The following is a 16,938-nucleotide window of genomic DNA, read 5'->3' as shown; positions in this document are numbered from 1 at the left end:
GCCCCATGGTGGGATTCAATTAGGCATTTTCGTATGTGTACATAGGAAAATTATGTTAGATTTATTCTTCTGTCTTTCCTATTCCTATCTCTCCTCACTTCCTTTTGTTCCCCTTTGTCTAATCTATTGAACTTGTTGTCTTTCTCTCTGCCCCTTTATTGTGGTTTAGTTTCCACATAGCAGCAAAAACATTCAATCTTTGGTTTGGAGGAATGGGCCTAATTCACTTAGCATGTTAGTCTCTAGGTCCATCCATTTATGCAGCCACATCAATGTTTATAGCAAAACAATTCACAGTAGTTAAGCAATGGAACCAACCTAGATGCCCAACAACAGATGAATGGATAAAGAAACTGTTGTACATATACACAATGGAATATTACTTAGCCATAAAATAGTCCCACTTTTCTATTTTTACTTTTGTTACCTGTTCCTTTGGTGTCATATCTAAGAAATTATTGCTGAGGCAAATCAAGAAGACTTTTCCTGCTATTTTCTTCTAGCAGTTTTATGGTTTTAGTTCTTAGGTTCATTTTAAGTTGATTTTTTATGTATAGTGTAAGATAAAGATCTAAAATCATTATTTTGCACTTGGATATCCAGTTTTCTCAGTAACATTTATTGGAGAGACTCTACTTTTCCCCATTGTACATTCCTGGCATCTTTGTTGAAGGTCAGTTGATAGTATATGCATGAGTTTGTTTCTGGGTTCTGAATTCTGTTCCAGTGGTTTATATATTGTTTTTATGCCTGTTTCATATTGTTTTAATTACATAATTTTGTAATCTATTTTTATATCAGGAAATGTAAAAAATGCCTCCAGCTTCATTCCTTTTGCTCAAAATTGCTTTGGCCATTTGGGGTCTTTTGTAGTTTCATATGGCTTTTAGGATTCTTTTTCCTTTTTCTGTAAAAAATACCAATAGGATTTTGATAGGGGTTTCATTGAATCTGTTAAGTCACTTTGGGTAATACAGGCAATCTAAATGTATTAATTCTTCCAACTTATAAACAAAGAATATCTGTATCTGCTTTAATTTCTTTCATCAGTACTTTGTAGTTTTCAGCATGTGTGTCTTTTACTCTTTGGCTAAAGCTATCCCTTAGTATTTTATTCTTTGGGGTGCTATTGTAAATAAGAGTTACATAATAAAATAATAAATTTAAACAATAAAGTTTCCTTTTTGAATAATTTATTGTTAGCACAGAGAAATGCGACTGATTTTTGTATCCTGCAACTTTGCCCAATTTATTTATTAGTTCTAACAGGTTTGTGTAGTTTTTTAAAAATATTGTTTGCTGTAGATGGACACAACAGCTTTATTTTACTTACTTATTTTTATGTGGTGCTGAGGATAGAATCCAGTGCCTCACATGTGCTAGGCAAGTGCCTTACCACTGAGCTACACCCCCAGCCCAGTTTTGTGTAGTTTAAGGGAGATCCTACATATAAGATCATGTCCTCTGGAAACAGATAATTTTACTTCTTCCTCTTTGATTTGGATGCCTTTTATTTATTTTTCTTGCCTCATCACTCTGGCTAATTCTTCTGGTACTGTGATGAACCCAAGAGGTGAGGCTGGGCATCCTTGCCTTATCTTGCTCCAGATCTTAGAGAAAAGACTCTACGTTTTCTCCACTGGATATGAGGTTAGGTCTGGATTTTTCATATATGGCTTTTATTGTGTTAAGGCAAGGTCCTTCTGTACTTGAATTATTATGTCAGGGTATCGGACTTTTGTCAAATGCTTTTTTCTGCATCTATTGAAATAATTATGTGATTTTATCTTTTATTTTGTCAGTGTTGTATATTAAATCAACTGATTTTTATATGTTGAATCAACTTTATATCCCAGGGGATAAATCACACTCGGTCATGGTATATTATCCTATTAATGTGCCATTGAATTTGGTTTGCTAATATTTTGCTAAGGATTTTTGCATACATGTTCATCAGGGAATCAGGCCTAGAGTTTTCTTTTCTTGTGGTGTTTTTCTGGCTTGGGTTTCAGAGAGATGCTGGCCTCATTAAAAAAAAAAAAGAGTTTGGAAGTATACACTGTTCTATTTTTGGAAGAGTTTAAGAACAATTGTATAAATACCTTCTCGTGACTTCCCTCCTTTGAGTCACTCTAAAGACTTTGGTAAGTGGTGATCCATCCTTTATAACAGCAAGTCTCTTAGCCATGTTTGATCAACAGAGCTTTTAGCTGAATCTTTTGAGAGGTCAACAGTTGACATATTAATATTATATCCCCACTTTACAGTCAAGCAACCAAGGCATAGAAAGGTAAAGTAACTTGTTCAATGTGTCCAAATGAAATGGCAGAGTTGGCATTAAAACAGATATTTCAGACATGAAAGTTCAAGTTCTTAAGCAGAGGACATACATGATAAGTCAAAAATTTGGATCTTTTGGGTACCCAAAGGGATATTCAAAGGCCCTTTCTCCTAAAGCCTTCTTGTCCTCTGTTCAGCTTAAGAACTCCTTCTATAACATCACTGACATGAGGCCATGTAACTTCCAAAATTGGCCCTTTGCTGACTAAGCACACTGTATGACTCAACTGAAATAAGCATTCTTTAGCACTGAACACTTATAAATGAAGAGAATCCCACTTATTAGGTGCATGCAACCACCCCCATCCCTGGCCCAAGAATAGAAGATGTTCATAATTTAGGGTTCTTCCTCTTGGAATGGAATTGGATTATAGTCACATGATTTTAATCATTCCATCTAAACCACAGCACGACTTACCATACGTTCATGCTTTTTATTTTGTGGTATCCAGGGGAGTAGAGATAGGCCTTCAGGCATCTCCTAATATTTCCAACCATAGCACTTCCAGCTATCACCCAGGGTTCCAATATTTATGTTGAATTTCCAAACTTCTGCTCATTATGGCACAGTCTACTTCCAATTGATTCTGTTCTCTAAGGCTGTTATTTCAGAAGCAGGGTGTAGGGTACAGGACATAGGGGTAAGGAGGAAGGTACAATTCATTGACTTATTTCCCCCTGAAAATTCCAGGGAAGGATTCAGGGTTTAATTTCTATTTTACCATTTTTTTAACTAATAAGCAAGAAAACCCTTCTGGCATAGTCATTCTGAGTGGTACAAAGTTAATGTTTAATGCATAATCACTGTTTAGCCAAACTATAATTAGAAATTCTTTGGCTTCAATTTTTTCAAAAGGGGATAAACATATGCAGAGGTAAATGACCATACATAGTTCAATACCTCATTTATCTTTTTAATTCTAACCTCAAGTTTAGAAAGTCATCCAGAGAACTCTAAGCAGAAATCACTCTATCTCAAAGATACTATCCTTGCTCACAGTAACCATAAACCTGAGAATCAAGTCTTTCACAAAAAAAATTAATATTTTTTAAAGGACAGGAGGCAGGGGATAGGTTCCTGAAACAAATCTCTCCATACCTTCCTCCACGTTCATATTGATTTTTCTATTAATCCACCAAACCACACAATCATCCATACTGTTCTAATTTCTTTTTTAAGAATTGTATTCAAACTGATCAAAATCCTAGCTGGAATTCAGAAAAACCCAATCTCTATCTTATATTGATCTTAAATCAAATTAACCTTAAAAGAGAGAAAACAAGACCAAAGTGAAATGATTTGTTCATAGTAAGCCCAAGACAGCCCCGTTTATTATTAATAAATTTTATAATTTTTCTAGTTAGAGATACCAAGTTCATTAGACTATGGAATATAGAATCTCCTATCTCCTTTATTTTCTAAAAATATATAATAATTATATATATAATTGTCATATATATATAATGGTATTCTATATATGTGTGTGTGTATGTGTTTGTATGTATATTTATATATATGTGTAACCCAGCCTCCCTAGCAATTTCAACTGTTCTCTCTTAATTCCCTGAAATGAAATTCAACCAAGCCCAGAAATTTGAGCTCAGTTTCAGACACTTAGTACATACTCATTACCTCCTCCCAAGTCTTGTGATAACCCAGGATTGTTCACCATTTCTGAGTAATTAATATTCCCCTCCTCTATATGCAAATAGGAAGGTACTGGTACTTCAATCCTAGGGCTTACTCCCTATCCTGGTTCACAGCTTAATGTATGCATGTTAGTTTTCCCTGCTTAAAAGCAGCTGAAATGCAGGAACCAAGCATTATTTCTTTATGAACTCCTTCAGTGCCTAGCACTGTGACTGACACAGAAACACAAACATTGTTGAGCTGCTGCTAAATGGAAACATAGAAAAATGAAATTTTGAAAGAGTTATTCAGGATGATTAATCTGGCTGTGGCATGAGGGAGAGATGGAAAAATACAGAGAATAGAAGCAGGAAGTAGCTATGATATGCTAGTATGAGATTAGGAGGGATGAAACCAGGGTGGTAGCTATGGGAATGGAAGTAGAGGGCCATGGAAGAGAAAATGTAGAGAGATATAATACGTGATTGCTGTGGGGGTGAATTAGTGTGGCAGAAATGGCAACTGATGATCAAAAGTTCATGCTCCTCTAAATTATCAAGACATGACTGCCCCATGGAGGTCACATTTCCCAGCCCCACCTGGCCCTACATGGAGCCACATAGTATACTTTTGCTATTGAAAAGTGAAAGGAAGGACTGGGGATGTGGCTCAAGCAGTAGCGCGCTCTCCTGGCATGCGTGGGGCACTGGGTTCAATCCTCAGCACCACATAAAAATGAAATAAAAAGATGTTGTGTCCACCGAAAACTAAAAAATAAAAAATAAAAAATAATAAAAGAAAAGTGAAAGGAAGTGATGTGTGTTGCTTCTGAATCAATGTGGTTAAAATTTAGGTGAAAATCTTCATGGTCTTTTGTTCCGTCCACCACCTAGAAGGAAAGAACTCTAGAGCCCTGAAAGAGAAAAGAGCCTGGGTCCTTGAATGGTCCCCTACCAACTGAGAACACTGATACTCTCCTTTACGTAAGACATGAATTGGTATTGTGACCGTCCCACTAAGATTCTGTGTTTGCCCATCAGAACAAATAGAATTTCTCAGTTAAAGCAGAAAGGGACAGGAAAAGTCACAGAGGCTTTATGGTAGCATCCAACACTTTGAAGGAAAACAGCACTACTTAAATATAATGAAAAGTTTCCAGAGGAGGACCATCTAAGAGGGAAAAGTTAGCTGAGCAGCATCATCCGGTGAGGCAAGTGTCAGAATAGTGTCTTTATTCAACTCATTTAACCTTTCCCTCAATTTCCTCATCTGGAGGATAATATATGGAGCTAAGTCTTATAAACAACAAATAGCTATTCTAATGTAAAATAGTATTATTGTAATCTCATCATCCACTTTTAAAACCATAGGAGACCTTACGGTTCATTTCAGTGAGAAAAACACTAAATCTCATATAGCAATTACTAAAACTAGGCACTGCATTAATTCATATAATTTTTATGATACAGATACTATTATTATCACCATCAATCTAAAGGTGAAAAAACTGAAACACAGATGGGTTAAGTAATTTTCCTCAAGGTCACATCACCAATAAGTAGAAAAGTCGAGATCAAGCCAGGCAGCCTGGCTCCCAAATCTATGCTCTTAACCATCACAAAAGATGTCCTCTCTAGGTGCAGCTTCTTCATTTTAGATGTGGAAACTCAGGTCATGTCACACAGGTGGTTATGCACTAAATATAGAGTACAGTGACAGAGAAGGCAATTTTCTCCCCGGGAAAATTCTAGTTTCTCATAAAAGACTGGTTCTGCAGAAAATCACTGAGCTGAGAATGCATAAATTACTAAGGAAACTGAACCAGATATTTGAGCAGAATTTATGTTGATAAGAGAAAAAACAAAATGAGCCTTACCCTTGCCTTATCTTTCAAATAAGAAACAGGAGGAAAAAGCAGATGGAGTTATTTAAATGTTTTTCACGCAAATTTTTCCTGTGGTTCTAAAACATGTGAAGGTCTTTGGAGAAATGAACTCCAGTTCTTTGAACCCCTTCCAATACAGAGAAAGAAATAATCCCAGGGTGACTTAAAAAAATAACATTAAGTTCAATTATCTTTCTGAAAGCATTGCATGTGGTTGATGCCAACTGAACCTCCCTCTTGACAAAACCACCTATGTATGAGACTGTCCTTCATATGCCATCTGAAGCCCTCCCACGAAAGAATGGGTTCTCCTGGCATGTGACTATTCATTTTTGCTTACGTTTAGACCACAGAAAATCTCATGCATCTAGTTGCCCCAAGGGATAACATGGTGCTTCCCTGCCACCAACTGAGGACAAAATCCACATGTCTGACTTTGTGGAATGTCATCCTCTTAAGACCCAAGTGGAACATCTTTGATGAATTTCCAGATATTTAATGTGCTCCCTTCCCATTTCCCACATCCAGACCCCACTCTGGGATCTACAGGTTGTTATAGATCCATACAGGTATTTTTGAGTATGTTTATCATCTCTATGTAGACTGCTTATTTCTATCCATATATTGGCCTTGGATAATTTAAGAGGTCCCCAAATTCAAGACATATTGATAAAAAATATCTTTTTAAAAAATGGCAAGATAAACCAAGAAGAAAAAGCAAATCGGAAAAAAGGAGAGGGTTGAGTAGGGGAATTGCAGGACAGGGGTCTCTGGATGGTGAAGAGAAGAGGCCAAATACCACATTAACTTTTTCCCTTCCTGTTCTGCCTGTGGGAGGCTCCAGAATAGACAGGGGTCTCTATTGTAGCACTAATGAGGAGAAATACAGATAGCACATGCATGACAGGCTATCAGAGAGATAAGGAAAAGAAACAGGTATTCTTTGCCTGTGAACTTCACCTCCAGCTCTCTTGTATCTTAACCTAATCAATCCTCACAACAGTCCACTTTATAGGAAACTGAGGCCAAATGGTTTTAGTGATGTGCATAAGGTTACAGAACTCTAAACAGACCACATCCTCAAACTACCCAGACTCTATGCCCCACACCACACCTCCTCTGGCATCACCATGTGAATTCAGGAAAGAACATGGGTCTTGCCATCAACCAACTGTATGATCCAGGATGAATTACATCCTCTCTAAAAAGTCTCAGTGTCTTCACTTGTAAAATGAGGTTACATTAGAAATGGATGATCCACAGTTCTGAATGTCTATGAATCCAGAAGTCTTATCCATGAATTTTAACAAACTACTATTTTTAAACTGCCAGTTATGTTCTATTAGTGAATCATGGAATTAATTAATAGGTAGCCGCCATTCCCCCTTTTTAATGAAATAGAACAGAAAAGGCTTGAATTGATAAAGGTAAGATAAGGTGAGATAAAATGGTGTAAAATAAAATAGAGGGAAAAAAGTCAGTATACATCCTTTGCAGTTAAGGGTGAATGTTGTTTGTAAAACTGTGTGTGTGTACCCACTGGTAACACAAAACTTATTTTTTACTATGGGTCACAGTCAAACATGATTGAAGCCCAACTTTAAAACTCTAGGCTCACATGGTCAATTACAATAGAATTTTAATCTAGTCCCTAGACATTTGCTGCTTTTTGTTGTTTGTTTTCGTGGTGGTTATTTCTGCTTCCCCTTTGGTTTCCATCCCCCTTAGATCAGGAGTTCTCATCCCCTCCTTCCCTTTCTCACTTGCTCAGCATCTGCTTTTCTTGGGGAGGCTTCTGGTGGCTGTCACAGAGGGGCGTTCTGAAGGAAAGGAAGGTGTTGAAGTGTTGAATAGAATTGCAGGGCACACTAAGTTTATGGCATCTAGTTTCCTGAAAGGGAACAAAGAATGTTGAGAGTCTAGTTAGGATGGTTCTGAAGGCCCTAGAGATTGTGGACAATAGTGTCATTGTCTTGGAGGGACAGGGTTGCAATTACTTACATCTCTGGCTCTTCTGCCCTCTCCTTACTGGGAGGTGACTAATGTAAGTATGTCCTCAGTCTCCAAATAAGATTCTCCCTCCTATTTTGAGGGAAGTGGGGGTGGCATCTAGTTTCCTAAGATTGCTGACTAAGAGAAATCATCTAAAATAATACAAGAAATGAAAGTTTCTTGGAAAGGGGATTGAGGATAAGGGTGTCTATAGAATTGCTCAAAACACTGTCCCCAAAGGAAGGATACCCCAACTCTCACTAGTTCAAGTTTAAGAAGGTGACACAATCTGGCTGGATAGAATTCCATGATTCTAGAGACTTCCTAGGAAGATTTCCAATTTTTGTTCCTTTCCTGATCCTCCTGAGTACACAATGTCTGTCTATGTAATTCAAAATTTGAAGTCAAAGTCACTGACCAGAAAATGAGGCTCCCTCCTTTATCAGATTTTCAGTCATTCAATGTCTGAGATGAAGGTTGGTAAAAATGTTTGACTGAGACCTTCAATTCTAAATCATCTGGTGAAAACTCGAGATGTAGCATCCTAATTTTTCCTATCAGCCTGGTCTCAGGACAGATCATTTTGGAATAATGTCCAGGAAATTATTAATAATGAGAAGGCATTGTTCCTAGAAGCCAGTCTATCAAAGGAATATGAAATATAAGTGCAATCTCTTGGACTCTGCATAAATAGTCTTTTTGTTCTCTCAATGACAAAATTGTGTCTCTTTCAAGGGGTTGTAGGTAGAGGAAAGACAAGGATAGTACCCCAGATCCTAATTGACTCCTGGCACTGAGCTCTGTGCACAGAGAATCACAGTGTTCATTTGAGATCTGCCTGGAAGTGATGCCTTGTCAAGTACTACTGTGTTAAGCAGCCCCTTGTGGCTTTATAAAACGGTTGACCTGCTATTGACCTGCTCCGTCACTGGTGCTCAGGGGCAGTCTCTCTGGCTAAATATTTATGGGCCCCATGATAGATTATAATAAAGATTATAAAGCCTCAGCCAAGGCCTAATGGCTCCCAAATGTCCCACAGTACAAGGAGCAGTTCCTAGCTGAGGAGCATGGGTGAGTCCCTTCACAGATACAGGCCAGGTCAGCAATAATGACTCCAGAGACACTTCAAGCAATGGCCCCCTTCTCAAGTCCCATCCCCTCAAAAGAAAGCCAAGTGGTCTACCAGAGCCAGCCCTACATTTTGGCAGAAAACAAGCTTTTTCTTAATCCATGCCCAGCTCCAAGGGTGAGCACAAATTTCTACAGGTAAAATCTCATCTTTATCATAAAAATTAATTTCCTAGGAACTGCCTTTCTAGTCTTCCCACTAGGCAAAGGAGTTAGGCACCATTCCTGCCCTGGTCATGGTCAGATAAGTTAAGTACTTGTAGATGAGAGAACCAAGACACTAAAAATAAAAAACCTCATTTAGAATATCAGCATTGACATTACATGTGAGCCATGGAAAGCCCACCAAAGACTACAGGAGAAGTCGAAGCTTTAAGCTCATCATTACTTACCCTAATATGTATCTCCTACTGTTACGGGGAGCCGCTTCAGAAATTCAAATTCAAATCAATGAGAGCTTTATTTTATTTATCTCAAATCAATGAGAGCTCTGTGGGAGAACAGCCGCTTCCTGGGAATTTAAAAATGAAAACCACAACTCAGGGGCTTTCCTTAGTGTCATGCAGGCAAGCCAATCACAGAAGCTAGAAAAAAAGCAGTCAGATTTGCAACTCAGTTAACCACATTTGGGATCTGAGCGTGTGGTAGACAATTGTATCCTGAGTTTGAGGAGGTGGTTAGCAGGGGCGAGAATCTACTTCAAAGTCTTGGGTCACCAAGACCACCATAACCTGGGTTGAGTACATTTTGTACAAAGTACAGAAAACAATATAAGAAAACAGCTTTCATTTCAGTTTCTCAGAAACAGCTCTTGTAACAGTTTTTTTTATTTTTATATTTTTTAACAGAAGGCAGCAAAATGGAGACTTAGGCCTGTCTATGACAGTTCTTGCTTTATAATTATCTTATCTCACTTATCAAAATCTTATATCTATAGTCTATATTTTTTACTAATCTATAACCTATAACTTACACTCTTATTGATTGTATTTACCAGTTCACACCACAACACTACAAGAATTATGAGGATTAGATGAGATGATACAAATAAGTTTTTAGAACTCTTCATATAATTCCCAATATATATTTCATGATAGGTTTTCTCTATCTTAAAAAGTCTATGACTATTATTATTAGCTCAGTGGACATTTATCATAGGAAAAGACCTAATGGAACAAGTCAAATGATAGTCTGGGTCCAAGAACTAGACTCCATATCCCAGTGTTCTCTCTAGTATGATTTTATTTGTTTATTTATTTATCAGTGTCTCCATTCTTTAACATTTATATGATGGGTCACAGGGAACAAACATGTATTTAAAATTAAAGATCAAGAAAAATTAGAAAATGTCAAGATAAGGCCAAGAACACTAAGAAATTGAATAGCTGCTCTAGCTGATTGATTGATTGGGAATGAGTTTTCTGAGCACCAACAAAAGGAAACTGAATTAATTATTCAGTATTCCTTGGTTAAGAGGAGGGAAACGTGCCAATTCCTTAAGGGAAGTCGTGTGTTCTTAAGTTCATACCTAAAACAAATTTCTCACATGGAGCTTCCTATTAGAAGCACTATATAGATAATGTCCTCAAAACAGAAAATTAAGTCACAATTTCAACAGGACTCTTCCTTGAAATTTCCCTTGGTAAGAGTCAGCAGGGTAATAAAACAGCTGAGTGAAAGCAGTCTGCTGAAGGGTAACCAAGATGGACCAAATACACTTTTCCTATGACCTAATTTGATCAAATGAACAACAGAATATCTGAAGAAGAAACATAAAAAGTGTTTTCTTAATGGAAAATACTAGAACCATGAACCATTGCCCACTCCACCCTCATCTCCCCCCATTCTAAAGAATCTATTCTACCAGTCCACCATGACCCCATCAGAACCGGACACAGGTGGTTAGAACCAAGCAGGCCAGAGACTATCAGATGGCCATAAACCCAAAAGATATCCGACTCAAAAGATGAGCAGAGTTAATCAGATAGTTCCTCAGGAATTTGAATCTAAAATTCCAGCTGGAAGCAGGGACAGCTGTCAAACCATCATAGGGCAAAGGTAGACCATGTGCTAAATGCAAAAGGAAAGTAGATGCAGCATGTAATCAGGAGAAGAGTGAAAACAGAGCACAAAGATACAAAGGGAGAAACAGGATGAGAGGCAATCCATGCATCTTCTAAGGGAGATACAGTGGTTACAAACTCTCCCTCAAAGCTGTCTTAGATCCAAAACCACCTCCCATTTCCAAAACTGACCATGATAAGAGCCTCCTTTATTTGGATTCCCAGAGGAGCCCTGGATCTTTACAATAAACTCCCATTTTTGAGGGGGAAGCTGAATGAGTATTCCTTGCAAACAAATGAGCCTGATTAAAACACAGGCTTTTAATAAGAGTTGAACAACAGACAGAACAATGATCTAGTCTCTAGATGGCAGGCAATGTGCTGTTGAGTGAAGGCAGATCCAATCCATGAGAGAACAAAACCAGATGGTTTAAAACACATCAGTCGGATGAAATTCAAAGGTATTATGCTGAGTGAAAGAAGCCAGTCTCAAAAGGTTATACACCGTATGATTCCATTTATATGTCACTCTTGAAAAGACAAAAATGATAGTGGTAGAGAACAGATCAGTGGTTCCCAGCTGCAAGAGTTTGGGACAAGTGTGACTATAAAGGGGGAGAGCAAAGGAGTTTTGAGGAGTGAAGGAATCGGCCTATATCCTGATTGTAGTGGTGGTTACACAAACCTATACTTGCAGTTAAAGTCACAGAACCACAAAAATAAATGAAAAAGGAAGGGAGGGAGGGACGGAGGGAGGGAGGCAGGGAGAAAACAGTGAACTCTTGAGTCAGCAGGGTCACAGAAGAGCATCTCACCAGACCAGGAGGAGGGCCAACTCTGTATTGGCATAACGCTCTCCTCAATGTGTACCTTATCTTGTTATCCCTCAGTCCCCTCTCTTCTTCCTAGCTGGCACTGCCTTCTAAATAGAGTCAAACCAAGGAAATGAGCAACGAAGATGGAGTTTCAGGTATCAGCCACAAGATTAGAGAGGTTTTGATAGCTGGGATCAAAAGGTCTTGCCATCCCTCCTAAAATCACACTACGATACAGATTATCTTCTAATCTTCCTATGGATGGTCTTGTTATGGAGAGAAACAAGATGGCCTAGAAGTAGTACTAAAACTCCTCAGGGGTACAGAAGGAAAAATCCCTAAGCAGGGAACAGGCTGAATACCAGGGTAGAGAGAAGTAAGCAGCTTTTGCTCCAGTAGGAATGATTATGTCAATATTGGGGTTAGGAGTTATGGGTGGAAAGGAAAGACCTCTGGCCTTCTCTGACTTAAGCCACTTGGGCCTTCCTGGTGAGGCAAGAAGAGGCTTTCCACATGTTCCAGCACAACTTCCCAGTCTCCACCAACAATGATACTTTGCTTTATATCGCTCTATTCTCCACACGTGTATTTCCTTCAGGAACCTTGCAAGGAAGTGTGGCTGTTGAAGTGCTACTGACCAAATGTCATCATAATACTGTCATAATCCTATCCCAATGTGTTCCTTCTTTTTATGAAAAATATTTATTTTTTAGTTGTAGATGGACACAATATCTTTATTTTATTTATTTATTTTTATGTGGTGCTGAGAATCAAACCCAGGGCCTCACACGTGCACACGTGCGAGGCAAGTACTCTACTGCTGAGCCACAACCCCAGTAGCCCCCCCCCCCCACCGCCAATGTGTTCTTTCTAACAATGGATTCTGTTGTTATATTCCTGCCACTTAGCACTGTTGGCATATGGTACAAAGCAAGTAATAATTAGTGAGTGAGTGAGTGAAAGAGGTGCAAATAGACAAAGGAAAGAGTAAGAAAGGAGGGGGAGGAACTCCTTGGAGAGCATGTTAAGAGAACATACCACTCACTTGCTCAACAGATATTTATAAGTGGTGGCTGGAGATCTTCCTTTCACCTCTCTATATCCATTCTTTACCCTTGTCCATCTAGCACTGTATCTCAGGAAACCAAACTCTACCAACTGCATTAATTTGGCACCAACTCTGTATTGGCATAATGCTCTCCTCAATGTGTACCTTATCTTGTTATCCCTCAGTCCCCTCTCTTCTTCCTAGCTGGCACTGCCTTCTAAATAAAGTCAAATCAAGGAAATGAGCAATGAAGATGGAGTTTCAGGTATCAGCTACAAGGTGAGAGAGGTTTTGGGGATAGCTGGGATCAAAAGGTCTTGCCATCCCTCCTAAAATCACACTACGATACAGATTATCTTCTAATCTTCCTATGGATGGAACCCAGTTTGAGTCAATCACTGGGAAGCATCAGCAGTAGATCAAAGGAGGGAGGAAAGCAAGAGCTGACTCTCCCAGATTCCTCTCTAAGGGGTTGCCATGAGCAGGCTGCAGCCCTAAATATACCCATAGCTGCCTGTGTTTGGGGATTACAGCCACCTCTTCCCTAAGCATCCTTTAGACTTGGGGTGATAATGGCTCCACACTCTCATGAACTCAGGGTGCTGCACCATACCATCCAGTTCCCTATATACGCTCACACCTTTGTAAATAGTCATTTCAGTGAACTAAATTTGAGTGCACCATCTGCTTTCTGCCAGGACCCTACTGATTCAAATGCCACTCACATGTCAGGCATTATGTTGATCTCTGAATCACCAAATACAGTTCAGACCAGGTTCTCTAGCATCTTACCTTGTAGAAGATGTCAAGTGCACAACAGCACATTCCCATGCAGGCTGGTGTGTTCAGTGAGGGAGCTGGGTACAGGGTAATGCTTTCCAAAGCCAGCTTCTGAAAATTAAGTTAGAATCAGCCTCTCAGCAAAGTAGTAAAGAGCTCCCACTGTGCACAGCAGAAAATCCAGAGACAACATTCACAGAGTTTACCTTGCTGGGTTTTTTTGGTCAGCTTTTTGTTTTTTTACTGGTCCCCAGAAGGGTAAGCAATGATTTGTTTGAGACTTCCAATTTGGAGTTGCAGAAACAGGAACAAGTTCAACTTAAAATCCAGCTATCGAACTGACTGCATTCTTCAGTTCTCCCAGTAGCTTGCTGCTGCCTTTTTAATCAGAGTTGTTAGCTTCTGATTACCCTTATAACTAATTCACTCATTCCCTAATTTTTGCAAATCTCTTAGAATTTTTTTTTACCTTTTTTCACTTAAGAAATATCACAGTATATCACAGTACTTTTTTTGTTTGTTTTGCAAACAAGTAGGGTTTTATTTTTCTCACATGACAAGATCATAAGTAGGCTATTGCTGGTATTGTTTTAGCTGCTCAAAAATGTTATCAAGGACTCAGTTTCATTCTGTAATTCTGCTCTACTAATCTAAGCGTATTAGCTTTGCATCTTCATGCTTGTTCTGTTATGGTCACAAGATGAGAACCACAATTCTGGCATCACAGACAAGTTCAAGGAGATAGATATTCTCTTCCCCTGCCTAGACTCTTTATCAGATATCTTGTGAAAGTTTGCTCTCTTACCTTATTGGCCAGAAGTAGTTCACAAGATCACCTCTAGCTGCAAGGAATACTGGAAAATTGAGTTCTAGTTTTCATGTGTCTGGTTATCCTCTGTTATTATTGTTACCAAATTTCTTTTTCTCTGTCTAAAACAATCTTTCAGCTGTTCAAGAAGTCCCTCTTTCAGCTCACTACAGAGATATTTCACAATATTTAACCAGAACACACAGGACCCAGAGGAAAAACTTGGTCTGGAGGCTTTCAATTTCTTCGTCATTCACCTTTCCTTTTTATTGGAAGGCAATGTTTTGCCTTGACAGCAAAGGCTTTAGCTGTAACAACATTATGCAAAATTAAAAGAAAGCTCTGTTAGTGTATAGCTGGAGGATCTAAACAGCAAAGGCTTTAGCTATAATAACCTTATGTAAAATTAAGTAAAACTGTTAGTGTATAGCTGGAGGAGCTGAACTATAACTTGAATAGGATCAATGGAAAAGTCATATGCTATCATCTTTCCTTCCCTGTGACAATGTACTCAGGGTAATCCACTTGAAAGAAGGAAAGGTTTATTTTTGCTCACAGTTTCAGAGGTTTCAGTCTGTGGTCACTTGGTTCTGTTGCTTGGGGCCTACAGAAGCACAGTACATCATGGTGAGAGCACATGGTGGGGGAGGCCTGTCTACCTCCTGGCAGCCAAGGAAGCAAAGACATAGACAGGAAGAGGCCAGGGTCCCAATATCCTCTTCAAGGGCTTTCCCCCAGTGACCTAACTTCCTCCCACTATGTCCTACCTCCTATAGGGCCCATCATTTCCTAATAGTGCTCCATGCCAGAGATCAAACACATGGGACTCTGGGGGACAGACATTCAAGATCCAAAATACGGAAAGTAGCAACAAAAGAGTATCACAATTATTCTAAAGAACAGGGTAGAGTAAACCCTGCAGGTCAGACAGGACTTAGAAACAACAGTAAAGGACAGCAAGAAGGCCACTATACCAGGACTGAACACTCCCTGGTCACCTTCCATCCAACATAGTCATTATCTTCCCAGCCACTGAAATGCACAGGAAGCAGTGTGGCCTAGTGTCAAGAGCAGGGCATCTGGAGCCATACTTTGAAGCTGCCACTTCCTAGCTCCATGATCTTGGGCACATCCTTGGGTGCTTTTCCTCAGCTTTCTCACCAAAAATGGAGAAAATCATAGTGCTTATATCATATGGTTGTAAGGATTTAATGAAATATAAATATAAAGCACTATAAGTAGTTCATAACAAACATTTAATAAGTATTGTGAATAATAACAGTTATTATTATTATTGTTTTGTTGTTATTATTATTACTATTGAAACGTGAAGCAACTTGTACATCAGTGGTACTAATTGAAAAGCCACCCTAGAAAACTGAGAGTTAACCACCAGGTTACAGTTCTTCTTCTTCCACTGACCATCTGGGTGAATTTAAGTAAGTCATTTTTCCTTCTTAGGTCTCAACTATCTATGATGGTACCATTTCAGATTCCTTTTAGCTCTAAAATTCTATAATTCTATCTCAAAGTTTAGTCCCTGGTGTTTGTTTTGAACAATGTACCCACACGGAAACATCCAGGTCATACTACCCAGATCCGATTGACCACACAACAAGAACTAGTCTACGGCAAATAAGGAATTTCAGAGCACAAAATCTTGCCCAGGAGGTAAATTTAGCATCCATCTTAGGTGCAAGGCACAACTTGGTTCCTTCTAACACAAATATCCAACTCAATTTTTGCTCCATCCATTCACTCCCATGAAAAGTATTTCCTCCATCCTTGACTATTCATGTTAGCTACTATATACTAGCACCTGCAATGTGCTGAGAACTTGGTATGCATTCTTGGTAACATTTCTTAAAATTTTTCAAATATCTATTATTATCCCAATTTTACAGACTGCTAAACTAAGGATAAGAATTCTAAAACAAGATGCCAAATGTGATGGGGCTGGTTTTTAAAATAAAATTTATTTTTATCTAAAGCCTAAGTCTGTCTCACAACCTCTGGGTATCAACCAGAACCCCTGGAATTATGACTTACTTATGGCCCCTTCCCATTGCACTGGAGCTGGTGAATTCAGGAAGTCTTCAAGACAAGGGCTTAATGGCCCATCATCAAGCCAACTCACTCTCTAGTCTCTTTCTGACTGATATCCTAATTTTACCCACTTATCTCTTACCTCATTACCAATACCTCTCTGGTACCTCAACCTCAGGACCAGGTCCCTGTATCTACTATTCAAGAGCCAAAGAATACCATTGTTCTCCCAAATATCCTTTTTCCACCTTCTTCCCACAAATGACTTCCAGCTTCCAGATGTCTACTCTTGACCAACACCATGCCGTGATGTTTCTTTCTCTATAAATTCACATATTTATTGAGCTGTGGTATCAGCCAGCCCCAGGTTTCAGCTTTCTTCCTTCTCCAGAATCCAAACATA

General features: G+C 38.8%; 1 long non-coding RNA gene across 7 annotated transcripts in view; it reads right to left on the bottom strand.

The window, feature by feature from the left end:
- LOC124104589 (uncharacterized) overlaps positions 1-16,938 on the bottom strand; it is a 294,556-nt gene that overhangs the window by 220,417 nt on the left and 57,201 nt on the right. For all 7 annotated transcript variants that reach the window (XR_006855472.2, XR_009228358.1, XR_009228357.1 and 4 more), the window contains exon 2: positions 13,694-13,792. This is a non-coding gene — a long non-coding RNA (uncharacterized LOC124104589). The remainder of the gene's footprint in view (positions 1-13,693; positions 13,793-16,938) is intronic.

Source organism: Marmota monax, unplaced genomic scaffold (assembly GCF_021218885.2).
Source record: "Marmota monax isolate L192 unplaced genomic scaffold, Marmota_monax_Labrador192_F-V1.1 WCK01_AAM20220418_F8-fsc00001, whole genome shotgun sequence".
Classification (NCBI taxonomy): Eukaryota; Metazoa; Chordata; class Mammalia; order Rodentia; family Sciuridae; genus Marmota; species Marmota monax.
This window is presented reverse-complemented; position numbering and strand designations above follow the sequence as displayed.